Source organism: Dioscorea cayenensis, chromosome 5, assembly GCF_009730915.1.
Source record: "Dioscorea cayenensis subsp. rotundata cultivar TDr96_F1 chromosome 5, TDr96_F1_v2_PseudoChromosome.rev07_lg8_w22 25.fasta, whole genome shotgun sequence".
Classification (NCBI taxonomy): domain Eukaryota; kingdom Viridiplantae; phylum Streptophyta; class Magnoliopsida; order Dioscoreales; family Dioscoreaceae; genus Dioscorea; species Dioscorea cayenensis.
The window spans coordinates 12,184,412-12,206,448 of NC_052475.1; the positions used below are offsets into that span (position 1 = coordinate 12,184,412).

The 22,037-nt window shown below is 36.2% G+C and overlaps 1 pseudogene; it reads left to right on the plus strand.

Moving 5' to 3' along the window:
- The first annotated feature begins 12,105 nt into the window (after positions 1-12,105).
- Positions 12,106-20,464, plus strand: LOC120259987 (annotated as a pseudogene).
- The last annotated feature ends 1,573 nt before the right edge of the window (positions 20,465-22,037 follow it).

Consider the following 22,037-nt stretch of genomic DNA (forward strand, 5'->3'; position numbering starts at 1 on the left):
TACCCTTACCCTTACCCGTACCCAGTGTGATCGGGTACGGGTACGGGTATACCGATCGGGTAGGGTACAGATTGCCATACCTAGTGCTTATATTCTTTTCCAAATGAAGTAGGATGGCTCAATGAGACTATGTATTGATTACCGGGCTTTGAACAAGGTGACGATGAAAAACAAACACCCAATTCCCCTTATTCAAGACTTATTTGATTGGTTGTCCAAAGGGATTTATTTCACCAAGTTGGACATGCACTCCGGGTGTTGGCAAATCGGCATTGCGGAAGGCGATGTGTCTAAAACCACCTACTTTTCAACCCAAAACAAGTTAATCTCCCCAAACTGACCTTTCTTATCAAAAGCTAAAAAAGAATCCATTGAGCTGAAACATGTAACACAGATAAGTAGCTCAGTTGACACTTCATTAAAAGTTTATTGAGTTCTTGAAGTTGTAAATCTATAAAAGAATAAAAGAGATTAACCCAATAATGATGCATATTTGTCACTTTTTCTACATTGCGTTGTAATCGTCCATGAGCAATACACCCATCATCCATGCCAATGACATTTATGTAATGTTTTACACAAAATTAAAAAATCTCATCTAACAAAGAACTGCAACCATCCTCTCAAATAGACTATAATGGCTTCTTAGCAATTTTTACAGAATTCATTACATTCACAATGTCTTGAGCTTTTCTTTGCAATACTAGTGATAGATCATTAGTATTTCCTTATATGTTCATTAAAATAATACAAAACACCCTATTAAAATATTGCAATGATTCTTGCAAATGACTTCTCCTTATATATATATATATACACTTTGGATTCTCTATGATTTAATCAAGTACTTCAATAATAGAACACCACAATTTCACCAAGCTAATTAAGAAATTATAGTGAGAACACCAACATATTTTACCCGGTTATCTAAAAGCACTCTATTGATTTTGGCTTAGCCCATTTTAAAGCTCACTAGTTTCAAGTGCTTCAAAAACTTTAATAGCTTTACTTTCAATGAGAATATTATGAAACTTGCAAGACCCTCCAAAACAATAGATGTAAAATGCATGTTTGTTTTCTTTCAAGATTAGAGTTTTGAGACCATTGTATTCAACTTATATATTACTAGCACCATCATGTCCTTGACCATGGAATTGAGAAAGGCTCAAGTTATGCTTGAAAAATAAGTCTTCACTTGCTATCTTTAGTGATAAAAGCAGTGGTATTAGTAATATAACAATACTCAAAATGTGTTTAATAACTTGTTCATAATTGTTTATATACCATAATACTATAGTTATTTGCTCTTTAATTGATGCATCTTGTGCTTCATCAACTAAAATTGAAAATAATGAGTCTTTAAGATCTTGAACAATGGTCTTAATGGTCTCACTTGCAAGAGCATGAACAATATCTTTCTAAATATCTGGTAAAATCAACTTGAGATTTTCAAGACATTTATCTAATAAAAACATTTTAATATATTCATTATGATCACAAGAAGTTTTCATGATTTTTCAAATCTTCAGATTCGTCATGATTACGAAAAGCCAAGCTTTGTTGTAAAAAAAAGTGAATACAATCAATTGAGACAATCAAATGGTTATAGTAGTCACTTGAAGCTTAATCATTTTGCTTGTTCATAATTGTTCGAATATGTTGTTGTTGATTCATTAAGACTTGACAGTTATTCCAAATTTTACTATGTGTACTATTGCGGCTGCCTACATGCTCTTGTGATTTTTCTTTTTCTTTTAATTCTAATTACTGAAGCTTTCTGTAACAAAAACATCCAAGCTTATTGGTTTCTTGCTATCCATTTTAAACAAATAATGACAAAAAAAATATGCCGCTTCTTTATCAATGCTATAATCTAACAAAGTAGGAAATTTATCAAACCATGATGGATTAAATTGTCACATCATATTATCTTGCATGGTTTGCTTATAAGTATGGCTTCCAGGTTGACATAGCCCTTTTTAAAAATATCCTCTTCAAACTTGATTCCTTAAATTAGGAGCATATTTAGTAATAAGCTTTCACAATCCTGTATATGAAGGAAGATTGGCTAAATCAAACTCTATGTGACTATTTTTTGAGCAATGAGACTTAGGACACATAGTATAGTCTTCCTTTTCTTTTGCTTAAGGCATTTATGTTTTTATTGTTGTTTTTGGAAATACCTCTCAATAAAGTCCGTACACAAAAGAATCATAGGTTAGAATACAAATTAAATGCTCCATCTATCTATAAATTTCCTTGCCTTAACAAATTTTCCTCATTAGAGGCAATGATAAACCTTTTTCCCTTATCATTAATGGATAAAGCAAATGTGCTCATGCTAGATCAATCTCAGAAAGAATGTTACAACTTGATATGGATAATTACATACTAGTTATCTCCATTACCTACACAAAATAAAAAAAAATGCTAATTACCTCAAGTGTAAACAACAAGTCAAAGGCGGCATAATAACACTAGCTAATGGCTCAACACAAACAAATATATTTTTCTACTTCAATAATATTAATTCTATTAAATTTTTTTTTTATTATGTTAATTTGCCCAATTTTTATTATATTTTTGGGCAAACTAATCCTATATAATCCTTCTACCCAAATTAATGCTAGTGGATGACGAAAATAAAGATGAAGAATAAAATCTAAAGAATAGATGTAATTATTAATTTAATTATTATATAAATGAAGCCAAAAAAATAAAATAAAATATATGTAAATAAGAAGTTGTCCAAGTGGCTTGACTACTATGCCAAAATGGCATAAAAAAAGAATAAAGCGCACTAATTAAAAAACAAAACATATGTAATTCTTTCTCTCTTTCAATCTTTGCATAAATAAATATTACATTGTGTGAAAAGAATATTCAATTAGCTAATTACGATATTAAACAAAAGCATTGAAAATGAAAATGAATTATGAGTAACAGATCATAACTCATATGAAGAGCATGGTGGAGGAAATGAGTTTTCCAACCAAGCGTTAGTACAGATTTTTATCAATAGGTACTTGATTTAGATAACCTTAGAGGTTATGATTTTGAACAGTTTGTGTATTTGTAGATATACACTGTAACAGTCTTATCTCCAATGACAGATCTAGGACATATTTTTGTTGAGATAAGAAGATGGCATCTTTTAATTTAGTAATCTTAGTCCCCAAGAAATATTTTAGCCAACCTAGATTCTTTTTTTTTTTTTCTTTTCAAATTTAGTAGCTAGCATCTTTTTTGGCCTCGTTACTTCTTCAAAATCATTTCCAGTAATACATGAGTATTGTATACTTTAGTGGCTTGTAGATAATAATTTATGCAGAAGTGATGGCACAAAAAAATAATTGGATAATTTTATAATATAAAAGAATGTAACAATGCTGGCCCTTATAACTAAACCAAGTGTTAGAGCTAGGCTCTATAGTTGGCATCATTTGACACCAAGTCAAGATGACATGACAATGATGATGACATGATAAGTCTAGTGATATGGCAAGATGACTTGGCAAAGGATGATAGTGTAGCTTGAAGACTAGAAAATTATGGTTGGTGTTATATTTGGAGGATCTCTCAAGAAACCATATGGAACTATCTTTGGTAGAGACTTATATTTGGAGGATTTCTCTCGAGTGAACCAAGTGGAAAAAATCTATTGAAGCTATCTTTGGTAAGTGCATCAACCTTGGAAGATCTTTGAAAAGGAGATCTATTTGAAGACACAATGATATCTATGGTCACAACTAATTGATGAGATCAAAGCTATATTTAGAGAAGCTATATAAGGCAAGCAGGTTGCAACTTCAAGAGCAAACAAGAAAGATACTAACATTCTGAAGTCAAAGACTAAATGAAGACACTTGTATATTTGGCAAGTGAATCTATCAAGCAACTGATGTGTTCTCTGCAAGTGCATGGGTCACACACAAGTAGTAAAATGGTACCTCATGAGAGGTAGGGTTGTCGAACCTCAGCGACTGGACTTAAAGTACTAATCTATCCTCTGATGTTCAGTTAAATAAAGATTGTAATAAGGTTGAAAAAATAACTACTAATGAAAGAGTGAGTGATGGGAGTGATCGGGGGATTAGGATTGTGTTTTCAACAACAAAAGAGTAATGCCCCGAGATGCTTCCTATGAGTTATAGCATGCTGACTTGATTCTAATGTTTGCCAGGTACATTCTGTTGTTCAAATGTGTGCTCTAAAGTAATATTGCATCTATAGTTCTCAAATACACCAAGTTATGCCAAGATAACTAGATTACCTAAACAGCTATGCAATTCAAACCAACAAGTTATGTAAGCACAAGATTTAACACAAGAAACCAAAAGAACTCCGTAATCATTAAAAATTAAGTAGTCAAACCATACAAAACAACATAGTTCACTTATCAGGGCACCGTGGATGGTTAGCCCCTCATGGATGGGTACAAAGAGGAAAACAAAGATGAAGCACTAAAGAAAGAAGACATGACTCCCTTCTCATCAAGATGATCTTCCTTGCCGATCTCCAAATGCTTAACTCCACTTTTTTTGTGCCTCCAACTCTTCCTTGATCCCTTAGGATGTGTGGTGAAGCTTGATCTTCGCCCACTTCAAAGTCCTCCCGGTGGAGAGTCGAATCCCCAAACAAAGATAAGGGAAAACCCTAGAATCTGGAGTTAAAAAAGGCTGTCTTCGAGCTCGACACGGTCTAAGCACAATCATGCTCAAACTGTATTTCTATGGAATGATTGGAGTGATTCGGCTAACTGATCACCTGGAATTTCCAGTGGAAGGAAATGCGATCGTGCTTCACGCATGCTTCATTGAACATGATCGTGCTAGGAGCCTCCGGCATATGTTTCCACAATTGAGTAGAAAACAATTCCAGACTCAGACTTTCAGGAGGAGGGACACGAACGTGGTTTAACCGTGTTCACCTTAGTTCCACTCCCCTATGAGTTTCTTCTCTTGATCCGCACAAGGCTGGAAGATTCAGGGGGATAGAGCACAACTGTGCTCTGTCCGTGCTGAGCTTGAATACTTAGCATTTCTTCTATTTTCTCTCGTTTGACAACTAGATTCACTCCTAATTGATTTGAGCTCCTTAATTCCTGCATCATTAACAAACATACTCAGAATAGCACTGCATGTATATAAGGATGTACCAAAAGGCAAGCAAAAGCATGAAATGAGGGTAAGAAAACATGATATGAATTGCACTCATCAAATACCCCCAAACTTGAATCATTGCTTATCCTCAAGCAATCTCACATCACTCAAAGAAAGGAAAGATAATAAGTGCATCACCTCTGATCTCAGGAGAATGCGAACTTCTTAACCAAAGGGGAAGCAATAAGGGTTAGAAACAACAAGAATACTCAATAAATGGCTACACTCTTACTTCAAAGAACTTGTGTGTGTGCGAACTCTAAATTGAGTGCCCCACAATTTTCAGGATTCAACCTATCAAAATTAAACCTAAAATTGACTATTCACAATGGGTAGTAGTTTCATATACTCTAGAGGTAGCCTTCTCTCCCTGTAGGTCATCAAATGTACACTTGTAATGCTCAAAATTCGACTACTCAAGAGTGGCTTTCACTTTTATAGGGTGATAGCTCTTTCTACCATCTTATCACAAAGTATTTACAAAGAACTGGTAGGGCATCCCATAGGGAATCCGACTCTGCTTTTTTTTTTTTTAACAGAGCAAGCAGTTTTCATGTGGCTCCTACAATTAGGGTTGAGTGATAGACTTAAGACTTTGAAATAAGAGTGAGACTACAATATGGATCTCAATAATTAACTAACACACGTGTTTCCCTAAGTTTAAGAAGCTCAAAGTGTAATCAATCATAGATCATCATCGGTTAAACACTCATCTCTAACAAAACAAGCATGCAACCCTCCCCCACATTTAAATGGTACATTGTCCTCAATGTAAAAATGATTGACATGGAAAACAAAAATTGAGACAATAAAGGATAGAGGGGGTTGAAGGGCTTTACAGAACATAGAGAGTGATGTTGTTGCTCTCAACGTGTGTGCTATTTAACTCCAAACATCCACATAATCCTTAAAAGTAATGGAAGACACACGTGTGGGGGGAAAAATGAATAGACGGGCAGAACACGCCTAAAACACGTCCGTGCACTAGGCACAAAAATCGGAGGGATAGACCCTAGGAAGGTACGATCGTGTGCTCAGCACGGGTTGCCCCCTAAAAATCTCAGGAAAAAGACTGGAACTAATGAGGAGGGGAGCACGAGCGTGGTAAGGTGATACTCATTGTGTTGAGGCCTGTGGCATGCTCGTGCTTGGCCCATGCTAGTCCTGTAGAGTCCTAGGACAAGGTGTTCCTCTCAAAAGCAAGTTGGTGAGCAACCATGAAAAGAGATCAGAGAAATCTTAGCAAACCAAAACAAGGCAAGAACACCCCAATACGCTTAGGAGTAGTGAAAGACAACCACAGCAAGAAACAAAAACAAACAAAGAAAATGAAAACAAACAAAGAAAACGAAAATGAAAGAAATGAACATTAATGAAAAAGAAAACTACGACTTGGGTTACCTCCCAAGAATCGCTTGTTTAACGTCACTAGCTTGACATACCTACCTAACCGGGTGGTTCATGCAGTAATAAAGCACCACAGCTTAATAATTGAGGCATGTCTTCTCTGATGGCGTAATGTTTCAGTCTGTGGCCATTGACCTTGAATGTTCCCTTCGTGGGGTGAGAAATTTCAACTACTCCGTGGGGAAATGCTTGAGTAATTGTGTAGGGTCCCAACCAATGTAATTTGAGTTTTCCAGGGAAAAGCTTTAGCCTAGAGTTGAAGAGAAGAACCTGCTCCCCAACCTGAAATTGTTTCTTCTTCCGGAGGTGGGTGTCATGGATTCTTCTCACTTTTTCCTTATACATGAACACATTTTCATATGCATTCAGCCTATGCTCCACTAGTTCATTCAACTGGTATTTCCTTTTTTTTGTGCATCCTTTGTATCCAAATTCAATAGCTTGATTGCCCAATATGCTTGATGCTCAAGCTCTACAGGGAGGTGGCATGCCTTCCCATAGACTAGACGATAAGGAATATGTCTAGTTCATGTCTTATATGCTGTTCAGTAAGCCCAGAGAGCATCATCCAATCATTATGACCAATCGCCCTGGTTGTGATGAACTGTCTTCTCAAGAATGTGCTTTAATTCCCAGTTGGTGACTTCAACTTGGCCATTGGTTTGAGGGTGATAAGCAATGGTAACATGATGGGTTACTCCATATTTCTTCATCACCTTTTCAAACTGAGTGTTACAAAAATGAGTACCCCTATCACTGATGATTGTCCTCGGAGTGCTGAAATAGGAAAATAACTTCTTTAAAAAGTTGAAGACCACCCATGCATCATTTGTTGGAAGAGCCTGAGCTTCAACCCATTTAGACACATAATCAACTACAACCAACACAAATCTTTTCCCATTGGAGTTCGGGAATGGACTCATGAAATCAATGCCCCAAACATCAAAAACTTCGCTTTGCTGAATAAGAGTTTGCCTCATTTCATCGAGTTTGGACAAGTTCCCATATCTTTGGCATTGGTCACATGTTGTAACAAATCTCTGAGCGTCATTGAAAAGTGAAGGCCAAAAGAACCCTACTTCTAAGACCTTTTTGGCAGTGCGATTCACACTGAAATGACCCCCTATTGTGCCTGAGTGACAGTGCTCTAAGATCTTCCATCCCTCAGCATGCGAGACACAACGTCGCACAACCAAATCTGTGCAGACTTTGTACAAGAATAGGTCCTCCTAGAAGTAATGTTTAACATCAGATAAGAATTTCTTCCGTTGCTAATAGGAAAGCTGTGAAGGGATAATTTGTCCCACCAAATAATTCACAAAGTCAGCAAACCAGGGGAACCTACTATCTTCGGTAGATCCCTTCTAGACCTAATAAAGGTGTTCCTTTGGATAAACATCATTTATCATTTGGGGTCTGAAGCTGTCTTCTTCAGTATGCACCAAGCATGACAAATGAGCAACCACCACATTTTCTGATCCTTTCTTGTCTTGAATTTCAAGATTAAATTCTTGTAAGAGAAGAACCCATCTAATCAGTCTTGGTTTGGCATCTGTCTTCGAGAGGAGGTACTTGATCGCAACGTGATTAGTGTACACGATTACCTTGGAAAGAACAAGGTAGGGTCTGAATTTGTCAAAGGCATAAACAATTGCCAAAAGCTCTTTCTTTGTTATGGTGTAATTCCCCTGGGCAAGATTCAAAGTTTTGCTGGCATAGTAAATAGGGTAAAATTGTTTATCATGTCTCTACCCTAATACTGCACCTACTACCCAGTCACTGGCATCACATATAAGCTCAAAAGGTCGCTCCTAATTTGGGGCTTTCACAATTGGTGCACAGACTAGCTTCTCCTTTAAAGTCAAGAAGGCACTGAGATAGTTCTAATCGAATTCAAAAGGTGAATCTTTTTCCAACAACTTTGTCATAGGTTTAGAGATTTTGGAAAAATCTTGAATAAATCTTCCGTAAAACATGACATGACCTAGAAAATTCCGAACATATTTCATAGAAGTGGGTGGGGGATGATTTTCAATTGTGTCTAGTTTGGCCTTATCAATTTCAATTCCCTCACTGGAAATTTTGTGACCCCTGTGACCATGAAGTGACACTTCGCCCAATTTAATTCTAGGTTCGTTTCTTCACACCTGGAGGAAACTCACCCTAGATTTACCAAACATAGATCAAATGAATCCCTGAAAACCAAGAAGTCATTCCTGAACACCTCCATGAAGTCTTGGATAAACTCATAAAAAATGGACATCATGCATCATTGAAAAGTTGTTGGAGCATTGCATAGGCCAAAAGGCATCCTTCTACATGCGAATGTACCATATGGGTTTGTGAAGGTAGTTTTTTTCTTGATCTTCTGGGGCAACTGGGATTTGTAGATATCCAGACATTCCATTAATGAAACAATAAAAACTATGACCAAATAACTGTTCTAGCATTTGATCAATGAATGGCAGCAGAAAATGGTTTTTGCGAGTCACATCATTTAGTTTTCTGTAATCTATGCACACACGCCAACCAGTGACTGTACGAGTGGGGATAAGTTCATTTTTCTCATTGGTGATAACTGGCATTCCTTCTTTTTTTGGGACAAACTGAACCGGACTAACCTAAGGGCTATTAGAGATTAGATAAATTATTCCGGCATCTAGGAGTTACTTCACCTACTTCTTTACCACCTCCATCATGTTAGCATTCAATCTACATTGTGGTTGAACTTTGGGTCGAATATTATCTTCCATTAGAATTTTGTGCGTGTGGAAGGATGGATTAATTCTTTAATGTCCAAAATGCTCCAAGCGATGGCCCCTCTATGACTAGGTAGCAGATCTAACAATTTTTTGTTCTACTCTACATCAAGCTTGGATGAAATAATGAATGGTATCTGAGAACACCCCTAAGAATGCGTATTCTAGATGTGTCAGTAACTCCTTGAGCTCTAGTGTTGGAGAACCAGGAAGCATTGAATCAGTGAGAACATCAACCGTATTTTTGACTTCCAGTTCAGTAGTTTTCACTAAAAATCATCAACGATTGTGACCCGACTTGCAGTGTCATCCTTACGGGCTACACAACTAATATTCCCTTCCTCATGAGCATCATTGGTAACACCAGCTGAGATGGACATTGCTTGTGTCACTCTCGCCTCTTGCAACTGGTCATCATTGATGGAACCCATTTCCATGCACATTTCTTCTTCCAACTGGGATGTTTACACATAAAAATTAGAAACAAGTTTTGCCAAACTTTTTATATCACAAGGGCCACTAGCATCCATTTCATGATAACCTTGCTTGCACAAGTGACTCCGCAGTGTGGCTAGAAGTTCCTCCATGACAAACAATGCGGAAGATAAATTAGTGAAAACTCAAGAGGTTGCAAGAATGAAAACAAGAAATTGGCAGGGAAAAATTGCAAGTATTCAAAATATAAACAATATCAACAAACTAAATCAACAGAATCCAAATTTTCCTAAAAGTTGCTAGTCCCCTGCAACGGTACCAAAAACTAGATGTGTTCTCCGCAAGTACACGGGTCACACATAAGTAGTAAATGGTATCCCCATGAGGGGTAGGGTTGTCGAACCTCAGGGACTGGACTTAAAGTACTAATCTATTCTCTGATGTTTAGTTAAATAAAGATTGTAATAAGATTGAAAAAATAACTACTAATGAAAGAGTGAGTGATGGGAGTGATCGGGGGATTAGGATTGTGTTTTCAACAACAAAAAAATAATGCCCCGAGATGATTCCTATGAGTTATAGCATGCTGACTTGATTCTAATGTTTGCCAGGTACATTCTGTTGTTCAAGTGTGTGCTCTAAAGTAATGTTGCATCTATGGTTCTCAAATACACCAAGTTATGCCAAGATAACTAGATTACCTAAGCAGCTGTGCAATTCAAACCAACAAGTTATGTAAGCACAAGATTTAACACAAGAAACCAAAAGAACTCCGTAATCATTAAAAATTAAGTAGTCAAACCATAGTTTACTTATCGGGGCACCGTGGATGGTTAGCCCCTCATGGATGGGTACAAGGAGGAAAACAAAGATGAAGCACTAAAGAAAGAACACATGACTCCCTTCTCCTTAAGATGATCTTCCTCGCCGATCTCCAAATGCTTAACTCCACTTCTCTTGTGCCTCCAACTATTCCTTGATCCCCTTAGGATATGTGGTGAAGCTTGATCTTCGCCCACTTCAAAGTCCTCCCGGTGGAGAGTCGAATCCCCAAACAAAGATAAGGGCAAACCCTAGAATCTGGAGTTAAAAAGGGTTGTCTTCGAGCTCGACACGGTCTAAGCACGATCGTGCTCAAATCGTGTTTCCATGGAATGATTTGAGTGAATCGGCTAACTGATCGCCTGGTTTCTAGTGGAAGGAAATGCGATCGTGCTTCAACTTGGTTTCCACAATTGAGTAGAGAACAATTCCAGACTCAGACTTTCAGGAGGAGGGACACGAGCGTGCTTCAACCATTTTCACCTTGGTGCCACTCCCTTGTGAGTTTCTTCTCTTGATCTGCACAAGGCTGGGAGATTCTGGGGAACAGAGCACAACTGTGCTCTGTCCATGCTGAGCTTGAACACTTAGCATTTCTTCTATTTTCTCTCGTTTGACAACTAGATTCACTCCTAATTGGTTCGGCTCCTCAATTCCTGCATCATTAACAAACATACCTAGAATAGCACCGCATGTATATAAGGATGTGCCAAAAGGCAAGCAAAAGCATGAATTGAGGGTAAGAAAACATGATATGAATTGCACATCAGCAACCACTTTAAGACAAAATCTCATCAAGACCATATTTTGATACAACTAAAGATTTGTTCAGATTTGGAGAGAATCTAAATATAGAGGTAAAGCTAAATAAAATCACATCTATTGTTGGCAAGGAGCATCAAGGTGAAAGAATCTTTCTTGAATAGGTTTAGCTTAGTTATGATTTAATCTATCTTTAGTAAGATCCAAGATGATTGAATCTATTTTTTGTAAACTTCTTTCATGAGAGATTTATTAAAGACCATGTGAGAGACATTCTAAAGAGAGGAATAATCTATTATTGGTAAGTACAACGATCATCTCTTATAGACCAAGGATTGCATGGAGCTTAGTTTGGTGTGAAGCTATTTGAAGACACAAACTAAGAAAGGCAAGGGGTAGGAAACATGATTCTCAAGGCCATAATTAGCAATGCAATTTGAAGAAAAGATCAAAAGCTAATTATGGACAGAGCTATTTGAAGACATAATCTATTCAAAGGATACAAGATATCTATGGCAAGATTTGATAGAAGATTGAAAACCCAAGCTTGGATGAATGAAGATCAAATTTGAAGATTTTGTAAAGACCAAACTTGGAGCAAGTTTGGAAAAAAGATTGTGAGATCTTTGGAAACCATCTTTATTGAGATGGATTCATGCCTAGATGGGTGAGACCCTTGGGAGAGGGACCTGCTGATATGACGTGAGGAAGGATGCGAGTTGTTGGTAGCAAGAGCTTGGGAGGAGTGAACTGCGTAGATGCAAACTGGAGTAACTGGGAGGGTTGGAGGTGTTACAAGTCGTGTTACAACAGGAGCTGGAACGTCTAACTTTGGAAAGTGTCCAAGTTAGGAAGCCGCAAAGAAGTCTAAAAATGGAAGTTATTTTGGGACGGAGGGACATCCATATAAGATACCCTGCTTTAAGATTTAGGATGAGCCACAAGGGAGAGACCCTAATGAGTGGGTTGAGGATAGTGGGCATTGGGCAATCTAGAGAGGGTAATTCTTTGTTGTGTGTGTGTGTGTGTGTGTGTGAGAGAGAGAGAGAGAGAGAGAGAGAGAGAGAGAGAGAGAGAGAGAGTGAGGTTGTAACTTTTCTTTCCTTTTCATCTATTAGTGGATTGTTTTCTTCAGGTTCGGCCCCCCCAGACATAGGCAAGGTTGTACCAAACTAGGTGACCAATTAGTGTGTCTCCTTTCTCTTGCATGATTAATTGTGTGTGAGTTCATTACTTGTAAGGTTGAGAGAAAAATTATCACACCACTACCCCTCTAGAACTAATAGCAAGAAACCTATTAGCAATAGCAATTACTTGTTTCTTCATAAAGTAGTGTTGGAAAATTCTATTGGACTAAGGATTATATGGTCAGTAGCTCTAGACTATAAGAGTTATATGTCATAATTTCATGCCCATTGAGGACAAAAAGACTCTTTCAATAATACCTACACTTTTAACTTTTCCTCTCTCATAGTTTTCACTTTGAACTTTATTATATTGACAAGTCATGTTAGGAAATAAAGATGGGTTGGTATTATAACTGCCTTGATATAATTTTCTTCTATATTGTCATACAATCTAATATTACTGTTGCTGAAGTTTGCTTTCCTACCATCGATAGTATCATTTTTTTTCTTACCTATAATTTAGCCCATCAATCATGATATAAAGTGTTAGGAAAGTTTCTTTTGTTTGTTTGAAGCTTCCACAGTGTATGCATTTTGAGGCAGTAGATATGTCATATTTAGATTTAAAATTTGAGTTGTATTGGCTATTATCTAAGGCTAGTTAGTTATTTAATGAAGACACCACACCATTTTGAAGTTGTTAGTGATTATACCACACCCAAAGATGGATCCACGATTTTTCTTTAAGGGGGAACTAATATTAAATATAAAAAAAATACAATAAAATATAAGTGCATCAAAAGTTTTTGTAATATGAAAGTAACATATTACAATTGCTCTCTATGTGTTTTCATAGTTTCAAAATGATGCAGGATTTTTTCATTCTCAATACTACAAAATATTTCTTTTTCTATATACGTAATCAAACAGTCATTCATGCAAGAATCTCCCACTCGGTTGCGCAAACAATTTTTTTTATAATCCGAGATCCGAAGGAAGATCATTTATATTTAATTCAACAAAACTTTCTTTACATGAGGTTGAGTGTCACTAGTATTGATACTAGATGGTTCCTCCACAATTGTTTTCCTCTTGATAAGATATTTGTCCATATCTAATTCCAATAAATAATTTAATTTAGCTTATATAACTTCTAAATAACAAGAACATATATCCAAACATAAATATACAATCATTTGATTTAAACTCCAATTAACATTTAATTGTTTCATTTAAGTTTAAGAAATTTTAATTACAATATAAGAAGGCTAGATTGTATTCGTATATCCACCTCACCATACAATGAACATGCTAGAAAATATAGTATTGGTAACTCAACCCTATATGGCTATATCTAGGGGTATAAATGATACATGTGCAAGCTACTCGGGCTCGATTCGGAAAATACTCGAACTCGACTTGATCATAGTGGAGTGAGCCGAGTTTGAGTAACTTACTACTTGATTCGAGTAGTTATATATATATATATACATATTAATTTATATTGAAATTATAATTTTATCCTCCAATAATATTAAAAATTTTTAAATACTTTTTCTTTCATTAAGATTAACAAACTGTAACTTAATTTTAAATAAAAAAAAAATCCTAACTATACTTAAAAAAAAGAAAAGAAAAAGAAAAGCTAACCCTAACGATCTCTCTTTCCCATCCGCCTCCACGGTCCTCCGCGGCTCCGCCTCCACCTTCGCAACTCTCAAGTTCACCTGTCAGTTACTATTCATCAGCACACTCAACTCTCCAACTCCCACTCACTCTCTCTCTCCACTTACCCACCAGCCACCACCGTTTCACCATCCATCACTAGCCCAAGTTCCATCATCTCATTCTTTTCCATTATTTTTTTAATTTCTTTTGAAAAATTTTCATGGATGTGTTCTTGCTGGCATTTGGATGTGTTCTTTCTTTTTATTGTTAAAGAAAATTCTAACAAAGATATTATTGATGCACATGTTTTGATGTTTACCATTAGAACTATATAATGTTTGATGGTTGATCATTAGGTTAGAAAATAGGTGATAACAGAGTAATACTAGATCTTTGACCCTGAGGAATACTATCCTTGTGTTTATGTATGAGGTATTACTTGACGGTCTAGTACACTTGCGGGCAACCATCAGATATTGTATTGTTTGTCGTAAGTAAATGTATTTGCCCTTTCTTATATCCCCATTCTGTGCTCCTTTCTTCACCATTTTGTCAATCTTATTATAGGACGACCTTATTTTGTTCAAGTACCTAATGTTCTTATAAGGTAATCTTTGTGAATTGTGATGTTCAGTCTCAAGATCTGGTGTTTTTAACACCACTTGTATGGAAGAAGTTCTTTGTTATTTTGCCATACTCATTGTATTTATCGGTTATGGATAATATATACAATACAAACTTGACTAAAATGCTTTCAAGTGCTTCATGTAGATTAATCTGATCATTTTGTTTTCAAGCCGTGCTATATGAATTGCTTCCTTGGGGGTATGAATTTTTACAGAATAAGTGAATTTGGTTACATGGGAATATGTTACTCTTGTCTATGTTATGTAATATTCTTCTGCATACAATTGGATCACAAAAGTTGATCCTAGGAAATAGTGTCATCAATTGTGAACCTGATAAGAAACATTAGCATACAGTTTATCAAAGACAAAGTAAAGCACTTGGAACATTTTGGGGATAATGGCACAGGAGATTTATCATCTGTTGCTAGATCTATTCATCTTGAAAGTGGCATTATAATTGAATATAACGGGTATAATTTGTGTGTATAATTGACACATGTGGTTTACATACTTCATTGCCTTAGTTATGCACATAGGCTTGCATGCATAGAAAACATGTTTGTTAGGAACAAGTGATGCATACATGCATACATTACAGTATCTTTCCTGTCCCTCTTAATTAGGAACATGAGTGATGTATGGATAAGAAACATTGCTACATTTGGGTTTCTTTTTATCTTAAATAACATGCTAAAAATATATAAAAAAATCATAAATACTCTTTTTGTTGGGTTAATCCTTAAATTCAAAAATTACAAAATATAATAAAAAAATTAATAAATATACTAATAAATTTAATAACTAATTTAATAATAAAATTAATAGTTAAATTAGTTAATACGATACTTAAAATCATTAAAATGACATTAAGATATTTGTAATGTAACAAGTTTTTTATTATATGTTTACAAATTTCTCTGACCAAATACAAAATCTTATAATACAACATCTTCAATTACATCTAACCAAACAATAGATTTGACCACACTATATTTTAAAATTCATGTGATTAATAATGGTGTATTGATATATTGAATTGTTATTTGTGTTGTAGTTTTATTTATTTAGCCATAGAGCTAAAAGATTTGTGACACACCTCTTGCGTGTGTGTACTGCAAGTGCACGGGTCGTCGAAGTAATAAATTACTCCGATGAGTGGGTAGTTGAATCCATAGGGAATAGTTGGTCAGAGGCACAAAGTATTGCTATCTAGCTAGAGTGAAAACCAATTTGTGATGTTGCTTCAAAATATCAATGCAAATAAAAGTAAAAGAGAAAAGAGAAAGCAAGAAGAATAGAGAGAGGTAATGAATGGTAAAATGAGGTACTTGGACAATACTCACCCTAAGACTATTGTTTCAAGTGCAAGACTAATATTATGTCTCCTAATTGAAGTTTAATAAATCGTGGAGATCTAAAGACACAGTCCCAAACCCAAGGTCAACCGTGACTAGTCCTTTACACTATGCCCCAGCGGAAAGGGATACTCTTGACGCCTCACACTGTGTAGGACTACTTGAAGCTCTAGGGATTCCAAGTGATAAACCCTAATCTCTAATATAGATCTAAGCCTTTGGTTTAGGTGAAAGATCGCTAATCACGATTAAGCCCAAGCACTAAGGATTACTTCAATACTTCACTCTGTTGCTCATGCAACTAAGCCCCAGTGGAGTTTGTCTCTTAGCACTTCACTCTATCGCGACCGTAAAGAACTCTTAGAACATGGAGGTAGGATAAATCACGTCGGAAAGGAAAGGGGCATTCCGCTACCTCTTGACTCACCGTCTCAACCCTCTTCAATCTCACTAAGTCTAACCCTAATGAAGTTATCACCCCTTCAAAGGATTACCTAGATAGATTCTCAACCCTAGTGTCACTCTAAGGGAAAATCAAAGAAATAAGCATACAAGATTGAAACTCAATTAAAATATCAATTAGAGGAAACATAATGTTAGTTAATAAAACAAAATCATATTAGGGTTTACAAGTCCAAGCACCCACTAGAGGTTTAGCTCTCCATGGAGCAATACAAAATCAACAGTGAAGTCAAAAGTAAGTGCAACCAATCCATAGAGATAACCCCCTTTTTGTCTGTGTCGATGGTCTTGAGGAGCGGCCTCGTTTTCTCCAAGGATTCCCTTATCAAGCCTAGGGTACACCTCGCCTAGTCAATGCCGATGAAAGCTCCCCCAATAGCTCTCCTCCAAAAGAAATCGATGTTGAATGCCGTAGAACCACTCCTAAATCTCAGCAAAAGCCTTTCCAAACCCTATCCGCACTCTCCCCAAAAGATAGGCCAAAGATAGGAAGACGATCCCCAAATAAAACTCTCTAAGTGGTATTTATAGGGCTGAAATTGGGCATCCACACGGGCTTGTGGAATTTTCACACGGTCGCGTGGATTTCCAGGCATCATTTTTCTACGCTCTATAAATACTAACTGCTACAGTGCTTTACCAAAATACTCCCGAATTCATTTTTTTCATTTAGGCTGCATGATTGGGCACACATCCATTTGGTAGATCGTGTCGCATCTTCAATTAAACCACATTGATGAAGCTCTTGGAAATGTTACACAAGTTGGAACACATGAGTGTGACTGCCTTTGTGCCCCTCCACTTTATATATTCACTTGAGCATTTAGGAGGTTGGTACACACCCACATGTCTATGATCATAACTTGTGCCTTGACCCTTATTCGATACAAGAATTCCATCAAAAATCGCATCCACGATCTACGTTTGCTTCTTTGCTTCCAAATTTGTCTCCACAACCTTAAATGCACAAAAGAACACAAATACACAAGAATGAGCTATAAAAACTGATAAAAGTGATGCTCAATGTATGAAAAATATACTTCGTATTACTTATACATAAGCACTTATCAATTTGAGTTTTAATATTATCAGCTTTACTATGTTTTATCCCTTGATTATATCCTACTGAAGTTGCTTTCCCTTTATATAGGCAGCCAAGTTGGTTCTTACTTTGGGAGCTGAAACTAAGCTAAATATAGTGCTAGATTCTGCTGAATATGCGATTCCATTCTCAACTTTGAAGGATGCATGTGTAAGTAACAGAGGGATTTTTTTATTTTTTTGGTAAATATAGTTCAATTCCATATGTCTTCTTTCCATTCTGCAATTTTTGTTTCTCAATTCAAGATGCTGGATGTCAAGGTGTTTCATGCATGTTGGAATGATTTTTTGTTCTCTTGATGTTTATAATTCAAAATTTCCATGGGTTTCCTTAGTTATGGAAGTTATTTTGCTTTTTGAGGTTGATAAGTGCTTGAAAACGCATATTTTAGATATCATTTATACTATATTTAGTATGAGATTTTGCTTGTTTAGTACCAAATTAGTACATAATTTCATTTTTTTAGTTCACCATGGGCTTTTATTTCATTTTAGGGCCAAAGAAGTGAATATGGAGGCGTTTTGAAGTAAAACAGATAAACTTGCTAAATCAAAGCACCATTATGACTCACAATGGCCGTGGTCAGTTATTACCATGGTCATTGATCACTTCCATCATTGTAATGACCCATCCGTGCTAGTGTGGAGCCACAGAAGACATTACATAAGTTACAATGGCCTCCACAATGGTCATTATGAATTATAACACTCATGGCCAATTCACACAACACATGAGCCAGACCGTGCCAGGACTCGACTTGCAGCCCAAATTTACTCACCACGGTCTTCACATCGAGCGTGGTGAGGCCGTGGCAGACTTGGGTTATAGATACTCCTAGGTTTTACAATTCGAGGAGGATTCTTTTGCCAAAATTGATTAGAAGCGACCGGATTTCTAGAGACCTATATGGCTAGAGATAAGATTCATCATTATTTCAGTGAGTTTCTTAGGGAGGATTCAACGTGGATTGATAGTTGAGAGCGCGTGAAGAAATTCTATGTTTTCTTAAATCTTGAGATCTTCTCAACCTCAACCATCGGTGACCTATTAGAGGGAGTTAATTTAGGAACTCGTTTGCTATTTTTTTTTTGTGGATTATTGTTATTCATAGGTAGTTTTCTTGAATTCATTGCATGATTGTTTAATGTCATTTTGTTGATGTTGTGAGGAAGAGATTTTCACGCATTAGAACACCCATGCATAGTTAGATCTATGCATGTTCTAAGAGATTAGGTTTTGAATAACTCTTTTAGTGGAGTTCTTGAACTTAAGGAGGATAGAGGAGACTAGGGTGGAAGAGATTCCATCTTATGTTCCTAGTGATTTAGACCTGGTTGCCAAGAGATTAGGACCAGTAGGCCCTTGAATTCTCTCTGTCCAACACTAGATCAAATTGTCACCTCTTAACATTATATCACAAGTAATTGTTGAGGGAATCATCATATGATTACCCAACTCCTTCCAATTGCAATTCATGATCCTCAATTGCATTTTATTAATTAGTTTGTAGGAATAGATTTAAGAACCAATATAGATGTCTGGCTATTAATTAAGTGAAAAGGAAGTGATAGGAATCTCTCACCGTTCACTGAAGAATATGACCCTCGTGCTTACCCACAAGATATTACTTGACGATCCATGCACTTGTGGTAATTACACACGTAAAGCATGCGCAGAGGTAAACATTAGTTTAATATAATTGTTTGTCCATGTTTGTGGGTTGTGACAATTTTTTAATTTTTCAAATGTCATACTTTGATAGCTATTGAAAACTAATAGTAGGCTAAAACTTTTGGGAAGAGAGCGATTTTGTAATGATTGAAGGCCCATATGTGTCACTATTGTTGGTTATGGTTACTATGTAGTTGAGTTAGCCGCTACAATCTCAGAGAGGTTAAAAGATAAATGGATAGTTCAAGCAATAAATGTTGATGATACTATTTGTCCATTTGCGACTCCTGGAAATAGAGAAGTTGCTTTAAAGGTAAGCATTGATATATGCAATCAACATTTTATTATTTTATTTTGAATACCCTATTATGTAATCACAATTGTCCAAAACTAGATCTATGACCCTGGTCATTAGTAGGAAAGCTTTCCATAACAATCTAAAGTTATCTGACATGTGATTTCTTTGATTTGTTCTACAAGTTTATTGCAACTCTCGATAACAATGAATTCTCAAGTTGTTGTTTTAGATGGCTCTTTTTGTCTACACTTTTATGAATTTTTTATTAAATTTAATTTATTTTTATTATTGTTATCATGTTCTTTCATCTTAGAACAATCCGTTATACTTGGGTTACTTTGTCAGCTGCATAAAGGAAGTGGCCAATTCCAATGCTTTAAAAGAATGGGGGACAAAATCTATTCATTTTGGAACTACAAATTGCAAAAAGAGGAATGGAGAGTCAAACATTGGAAGCAGACTTTGTGTTCTGGATAGTGGGTCCCAAGCCACTTGTATCTCAGCTTGAACCTTGTGATCAATACCCTATATTACCACTGAATGCTAGAGGGCAAGTGGAGACTGATGAAACTCTTCTTGTAAGAGGTCATCCTCCGGTATTTGCCATAGGTAACTAAGCCGCTTTAAGGGACTCTAATGGAAAGTTGCTCCCTGCTAATGCTCAAGTATGATAGACTTGTGCAACCATTAGATTTAATTAATTAAAGTTGTACTTATTAAATTTTACAGTTACTATAATTATCTTTAGGTTGCTTTTCATCAAGAAGATTTTGCTGGTTGGAACTTTTGGGCTGTCATCAATTAGAGTTCATGGATTGTTCAGAGATTTCATAGGAAGACTTCATCAATATCAGGAATGGACAACTCTAGTACCTAGAAAAGATAACAAATATTCTACTGCATTATTGCATAAAATTGCACTCTTAATCTCATCTCAAGAAGGAGTATGATAACAGTCCTTTTATTAGCTTTTAGTTGTTTTTTGTCCAATGTTAAACCAACATATAAAAATGCGCATTAATAAATTGCTAGGCCTTGATGTTTAGTTGAACTCATTAAAGCTTAGATTATTTGTTAGCCTTGATGAAGAGGATATGTAATAAAGTTTTGTCGAGTTTTGTCTTCTTGAAGTTATTGGTAAATTTGTGATTTTAATAACATTTTTGTTCATTTTTCCTATAAATCAATACAAAATATAGAATATATTTTTAATAAAATTAATTTCATATAAATTTATTTGTTCACAGAATAAACAAAAGCTAGTCGTAAGTCGTAACAAAAAAGCCTTGCCAAAAACTGTGCCTAATACTGTGAAAATAATAAGTATACAAAATCATGCTAAAAATGGTGCCAAATGACAAAAAAATAAAACCATGCCAAAATCATAGAAAATATAGAACCAAAGTCCATACCAATGGCAATGTTTGGCATGGTAGTAAAAAAACCGTGCCAAAAAATAGTGACAAAGTTTGGCACAATATTAAAAAAACTGTGCCAAGATATATTTGTCACCATTGCTGTGATATTTTGGTCTTTTCTTGTGTGAGTTAATTTGATGTTTTGGTCGAGTTCTTCTCGAATTTACCTCGATAATGCATACCAAGTGGTTTGGAGCATGTTAGAGCCATCTTCGTGTCATTTTTGGCTTAAGCTAGTGAGTGTACGCCTGCACGAGTGCTGGCACAACATGGCCAACAGGTCGTGCTGATACACAGTTGACCAAACAGACCTGCATGGGGGCTGTGCGGCCATGTGTGCAGCCCGCACACTCAGCCACATAGCTTGGCTTGGGGGGCTTTGTGGCTATATGTGCGGCTCGTATAGCCGGGCGCACAGGCTGGCCTGGGGACTGTCTAACCACGCACGCGCCCACATACGAGGCCATACGACACTTGATTTGAGAGCATTTTGTGTCTTTTTCTCTAGCCCTAAACCCCTTTTATGCCCATATTCTCTCTTTTTCCCTCATTTTTTTGGCCATCTCTTGGAGGAGGAAAGAACCTTGGATGATCCTCCACTTCCCCTTGGTGAATTGAAGCTCCAACCTTAATTCTTTCTTTTTCCCTTAATATTAGCAAGGTAAATACTTCTATAATTCTTGTTCACTCCCTATTTCTCCATTGTGGTTTGATGAGAATGTTGGATCTTGGGTTCTTATAATGAGCTTGATTCTTGCCCTCTTTCTTGTATGTTTATTGTTTGAATGCTTGAGAGAAGTGTAGGTGTTTCCATTCCTCCATGATTGTTGTAACCTTGAAGATCCATCATTCCTTGCTCTTTAAACCAAGAGGTAAGAATTTTCATTCTTTCTTTCTTGTTGTTGGATGAATGGTGGATCTAGGGTTAGGATTGTGAGTTTGATTCTTGTTCTTCATCTT